Source organism: Arachis stenosperma, chromosome 5 (assembly GCF_014773155.1).
Source record: "Arachis stenosperma cultivar V10309 chromosome 5, arast.V10309.gnm1.PFL2, whole genome shotgun sequence".
In the NCBI taxonomy this organism is placed as follows: domain Eukaryota; kingdom Viridiplantae; phylum Streptophyta; class Magnoliopsida; order Fabales; family Fabaceae; genus Arachis; species Arachis stenosperma.
Genome location: NC_080381.1, coordinates 94,821,745 through 94,828,558, shown reverse-complemented (window position 1 = coordinate 94,828,558; position 6,814 = coordinate 94,821,745). Strand labels below are relative to the sequence as shown.

The following is a 6,814-nucleotide window of genomic DNA, read 5'->3' as shown; positions in this document are numbered from 1 at the left end:
TTTTGTTCTGAGCCAATATGGCATTCAGAGCATCAATTTCAAGAACTCATTTCCTCTGAGGAGTCTCATTACTCACGGAATTCCTCTTAGAAGTGTACATGAATTGGTTATTTGCAACCATGTTAATAAGTTCTTGAGCTTCTGTAGGCATTTTCTTTAGGTGAATGGATCCACCTGCAGAATGGTCCAGTGACATCTTGGAGAACTCAGATAGACCATAATAGAATATATCCAAAATGGTCCACTCTGAAAGCATGTCAGAAGGACACCTTTTGGTCATCTGCTTATATCTTTCCCAAGCTTCATAGAGGAATTCACCATCTTTTTGTTTGAAAGTCTGAACATCCACTCTAAGCTTGCTCAGCTTTTGAGGAGGAAAGAACTTAGCTAAGAAGGCCATGACCAGCTTATCCCAAGAGTCCAGGCTATCTTTAGGTTGAGAGTCCAACCAAATGGCAGGGATTGAGATGCTTCTTCCATCAAATTTGGAAGTAGGTGTAGTATAATCACCAAGCATCCTCCTTGCATGATTGTTGTTGGGTTCGGCTGCCATATCCTTTTCTTGTTCGAAAATTTCAGTAAGGTTGTCTCTGGCTTGTTGTAATTTAGCTTCTCTTAGTTTCCTCTTCAGAGTCCTTTCAGGTTCAGGATCAGCTTCAACAAGAATGACTTTTTCCTTGTTCCTGCTCATATAAAAGAAAAGAGAACAGAAAAGGAAGAGGAATCCTCTATGTCACAGTATAGAGATTCCTTTATGTTAGTAGAAGAAAGAAGGAATAGAAGAAAGAAAAGGTAAGAATCCAAACACAAGGGGGAGGATAGGTTCGAATTCTTGAGTAAAGGAGAAGTGTTAGTAGATAAATAAATAAATAGAAAAAGATGAAAGAGAGGAGTTTTCGAAAATTAATTTTGAAAAAGAGTTAGTGATTTTCGAAAATTAAAAGAAGAAACAAAATTAAAATTAAAATTTAAAATAATTAGTTAATTAAAAAGAATTTTGAAAAAGGGGTGAGGAGTTTTCAAAAATTAGAGAGGCAAAATTAGTTAGGTGGTTTTGAAAAAGATAAGAGATAGTCAAACAAACAAAAAGTTAATTAGTTAGTTGAAAAAGATTTGAAAATTAGTTTTAAAAAGATAAGAAGTTAGAAAAGATATTTTGAAATCAAATTTTTGTAAAAGATATAATTTTAAAAGATATGATAAAAAGATATGATTTTTAAGAAAAAGATATGATTTTTAAGAAAAAGATATTTTGAAAAAGATTTAATTTTTAAAATTAAAATTGATTACTTGACTAACAGGAAACTAAAAGATATGATTCTAGAATTTAAAGATTGAACCTTTCTTAACAAAAAAGTAACAAACTTCAAATTTTTGAATCAATCACATTAATTGTTATTAAAGTTTTCCAAATTTTAAAATAAAGATAAGAAAAAGATTTTGAAAAGATAGGATTTTTTAAAATTGAAAATTTGACTTGACTTATAAGAAATAGCTAAGTTTTAAAATTTTTTGACTAAGTCAACTCAAATTTTCGAAAATTATGAGCAAAATAAGGAAAAGATATTTTTTATTTTTGAAATTTTAATGAGGAGAGAGAAAAACACAAATAAAAAATTATGGATCAAAACCAATGATGCATGCAAGAACACTATGAATGTCAAGATGAACACCAAGAACACTTTGAATGTCAAGATGAACATCAAGATTTATTTTTTTGAAAAATTCTCAAGAAAAGAAAAACATGCAAGACACCAAACTTAGAAATTTTTCATGCTTAGACACTAAGAATTCAAAAATGCATATGAGAAACAACAAAAAACACCACACAAGAAAATATCAAGATCAAACAAGAAGACTTACCAAGAACAATTTGAAGATCATGAAGAACACATGCATGAATTTTTGAAAAATGCATAGATTTAAAAAAATACAATTGATACCCAAATTAAAATTTGACTCAAACAAGAAACACAAAATTTTTTTGGTTTTTATGATTTTATTGATTTTTTTTCAAAAACGTATAGGAAAAATAAAATAAGAAATTCAAAAAATTTTTAATAAAAATTCCAGGAATCTTTGCAATGTTAGTCTAAAGCTCCGGTCCAGGAATTAGACATGGCCAATGGCCAGCCAAGCTTCAGCATACAAATCAGACATACAACAGCTGATACTTCATCCAACTTCATATATTGATAAGGGGAAGCCTCAATCCAATTGAGTTAGACATGGCTTTACAGCCAGCCAAGCTTCAACATGCTTCATGAAACACCAGAATTCATTCTTAAAAATTTAGAATAATTTTTCAAAAACAGAAGTAAAAATTTTTTTTAAGATTTTTGAAAAATTTTTGAAAAGAAAATTACCTAATCTGAGCAACAAGATGAACCGTCAGTTATCCAAACTCAACAATCCCCAGCAACAGCGCCAAAAACTTGGTGCACGAAATTGTGATCTCTAACAATGGCATTCAACTTGGTATGCGCATCTACTAACTCAGCACTTTCTTCACAACTTCGCATCACTAACCAGCAAGTGTACTGGGTTGTCCAAATAATAAACCTTACGTGAGTAAGGGTCGATCCCACAGAGATTGTTGGTATGAAGCAAGCTATGGTCATCTTGTAAATCTCAGTCAGGCAGATTCAAATGGTTATAACGGTTTTCGAAAATAATAATAAATAAAACATAGAATAGATGAAAGAGATACTTATATAATTCATTGATGGGAATTTCAGATAAGTGCATGAGGATGCTGTGTTCCTTTTGAATCTCTGCTTTCCTATTGCTTCATCCAATCATTCTTATTCCTTTCCATGGCAAGCTGTATGTAGGGTGTCACCGTTTTCAATGGTTACTTCCCATCCTCTCAGTGAAAATGGTCCTCGATCATGTCGGAATAGGATCCATTGATCCTTTTGCGTCTGTCACTACGCCCCACAATCGCGAGTTTGAAGCTCGTCACAGTCATTCAATCCCTGGATCCTACTCGGAATACCACAGACAAGGTTTAGACTTTTCAGATTCTCATGAATGCTGCCAATGGGTTCTAGCTTATACCACGAAGACTCTGATCTCACGGAATGGAAGGCTCAGTTGTCAGGTGAGGGCAACTATGCGTCGTGCATCAGGAATCCAAGAGATACACACTCTTGCTCTTGCTTGTAGAACGGAGGTGGTTGTCAGGCACGCGTTTATAAGGATGGATGATAATGAGTGTCACGGATCATCACATCCATCAGGTTGAAGTACGAGTGATATCGTAGAATAAAAATAAGCTTGAATTGAATAGAAGAACAATAGTAATTGCATTAATCTATGGTGTGTAGAAACTCCACCGTTGAAAATACATAAGTGATGGTCCAGGCATGGCCGAATAGCCAGCCCCCAAAATGTGATAGGAATTTGAATAATAGGGAAAAGGACCCCTAGTACAATTGGAAAAAATTATATTTATACTAAACTAGCCACTATGGTTTACAGAAATAAGTCTAAGTACAGAAATCCACTTCTAGGGCCCACTTTGGTGTGTGCTTGGGCTGAGCTTGAGCTTTACATGAGCTGAGGCTTCTATTGGAGTTAAACGTCAAGTTGTAACGTCTGTTTGGCGTTTAACTGTGGTTTGTGACGTGTTTCTGGCATTTGACTCTAGAATGCAGCATGGAACTGGCATTGAACGCTAGTTTGCGTCATCTAATCTCAAATAAAGTATGAACTATTATATATTGCTGGAAAGCTCTGAATGTCTGCTTTCCTACGCCGTTCAAAGTGTGCCATTTGGAGTTCTATATCTCCAGAAAATTCATTTCGAGTGCAGGGAGGTCAGAACCCAACAGCATCAGTAGTCCTTTCTCAGCCTCGTATCAGATTTTTGCTCAGGTCCCTCAATTTTAGCCAGAAAATATCTGAAATCACAGAAAAACACACAAACTCATAGTAAAGTCCAGAAAAGTGAATTTTGCATAAAAATAATGAAAACATCCCTAAAAGTAGCTAGATCCTACTAAAAACTACCTAAAAACAATGCCAAAAAGTGTATAAATTATCCGTTCATCATATGCATCCCAAATTTCCAAGATTTTGCAATAAGAATAAAACACATATTCATCAACCAAAGTTCCCACATTTGCCCCACACTTAAACATCACACACTCTCACTAACTCAAGCTACTCAAAGATTCAAACAGGAGACATTTATTTTTTTCACTTTAAGGCTAGTAATGTGCTATAATTAAGAACAAAAGGAAATTATAAAGGCTCAAAGTGGCAAACAAAGGAAAATGAAATGGTAGGATATTTGGGTTAAGTGAGCTATAATGAAGTGATGGCCTCAATCACATAATTGCATGAATATACATTAAACAATGGATATATAGATTTAGACAAACCAAAGATTGCAATCATAGAGAAGAGCAACACACAAGAATGAAATAAGTGGTCAAATGGTATAACCACACAATAAGGCTCAAAAACTCACAAGTTGTATGTTCTTTAACTCAAAAACCATATTCCACAATGTATGAATCATGCAAGTTTCAAAAAATTTCAACTAAATTCAATTTGAATTTTAATGCCCTATATAAAGAGTAAGTTTCCTAAAAATTTCATTAAATTGACTAACATTTATTCTATATATGTATATAGTGTGATTGGATGAAACCAAAATCCTAAGTTTAATTCCCAATTTCAGTCAAACCAAAATAGCAAGTATATAGGAAATCAAACTTAGGTGCAATCATCACATCATCCCAAATCACAATCAAGACTAAAGGCTAAAAAGAAAATCTAAAAATATGCATCACTATAATATAATAGTAGGTTATGTACAAGCAAAATTAAAAGAGGCAATAAACTAAGAAAGTGCAATAAATTAAGTAAAAAGTTTTTGAAGAGGATAAAATATATACAAAGCAACTAAAAAGATTAATAATAACAAAAACTAAACTACAAGTGTTCGGAAATGAAATTGTCACCCAAATTGCACTGCTGAAATTAGACGACCTCCCCACACTTAAGACGTAGCACCGTCCTTGGTTTTCACATCAAGCGGAGTGGAAAGACTCGTCACTATCAGCAGCTCCTTCGTCTGCTGGTGGGTTAGGCGATAGAGTGGCTGCAAGAGTGATGGCGGTGCTGAAAAGGAAAGAGCTAAGTCACAAAACAGCATATATATGAAGTGAATGGAAATATAAGATTGAATGAAAGCATACATGAAAGCCAATCTAAAAGTAAATGGCAGCAACTTCCAATCAATCAAACACAAAAAAGCCACTTGACTTGCTTGTTTATCAAATATAAAGAAAATTAAGGAGCGTTGTTGCTATGCACAAAGAAAAATAAAACAGTTAAAAGCTAAAAGTTAACGTTAGTTGAAAAATAAAAGGAAAGTTAAAAGTTATGTGAGTAAAAAGAAAATAATTAATTGAAAAGGAAAAGAAAAGTTACGTTAAAAGTTAGTTGTAGAAAAAGGAAATAGTTAGTTGAAAAAGAAAACAAAGCTCAAAAGTTATGTGAAGAGAAAGAAAAAATTAGTTGAAAAAGGAAAGAAAAGTTAAATGTTAGGTGCATAGTAAAAACGTCCTTAATTCCAAAATGTTTCCAAAGTTTCAAAACAAGTAAGTTTATGTTCACTTCTTAACAAATCAAAATGCCAAAACATGTAATACACATGTATGTGTAGAGCACATAATCAAGTAGGTATCAATCACAAGTAATTGGCATGAATTAAAAGAATTTGGTGTTGACAAAGTAAAAAATATTGAAAACAAGTTAAGCAAGGACCATTCAAACACCAAATTATAATGAAGCATAAAAGTCACAAGTTGAAACAAGAATTGAAATCCTCATAATCTATGTGACTTAATGTAAATTAGGTATGAATAAAATTAATCAAATCAGCCACATAGATTTAAAAAAACTTTAAACTTGTGAGTTTGTGAAAAAGAGGCTCAAATTCTTAAAAGAATTTTCAAGTTTATAGTCAATCTAAAAATTCACTTGAACTATTCAATGCATAGAAGTAAATTAGCATTACAAACAAGCAAAGAATGTTAGAAGCATGACCAAAACTTGCAAAGAAGTTCTTGAGGCAATCAGAAATCATGTAGCAAACAAGGGTCTATTTTGACATAAAAATTCGTCAAATAGAACTTGTTTGCTCAAACAACAAAATGCAGCTTAATTGTGCAACCAAATAGAATGGCAACAAAGTAGTCAATGCAAAAACTTCAACATCCAACAACCAAAATAGAGAAGTAATCAGCCGGATAGTTACTCAATTGCGTTAAGAATAGTTGAAAACCAAAAGCAATGAAATACCAACTCAATCAATTAATTGAATCAAAGATGAATATTGAAAATAGATTAAGATAAATTTCGGTAGCATTTCAGTAGTAAATTGGCATATTTCCCAAATTCAATCAATCAATTCAGATTCCACATGAGTTCAATGATAATTAAAAACACAAAAACCAAATATGTAATCATGGGAAGTAAGTAAATGAGCCAACATGGATTGAAAAATCAACAGTAGTAATATCTTAAATTCAGAATTTGGTCAACATCATCACTGTATAAGCAAACCAACACTTGTGAATTCCAAATAACAGCCATCAGCAAGAACAAAGTAGTAATAAACAACTATGCAGCATCATCAAAAAACCAAATTAACACAGGGGCAATTCATCACTAACAACAAACAAACTAATCACAAATAGATAATCAGTCATTCCCAAACAACAGCAGTAAATAGCATGTTTCCCAGGTTCAAGCAAGCAGCAAAAAGAATTCATATGACTTAACCAGTTTCACAAAC

At 32.8% G+C, this 6,814-nt stretch overlaps 1 non-coding gene across 1 annotated transcript; it reads left to right on the top strand.

Annotated features, from left to right (window-relative positions):
• Positions 1 to 250: 250 nt before the first annotated feature.
• On the top strand, positions 251 to 358 carry LOC130983461 (small nucleolar RNA R71). The gene has a single exon (XR_009087450.1). It is a non-coding gene; the product is annotated as a small nucleolar RNA R71 (small nucleolar RNA).
• The last annotated feature ends 6,456 nt before the right edge of the window (positions 359 to 6,814 follow it).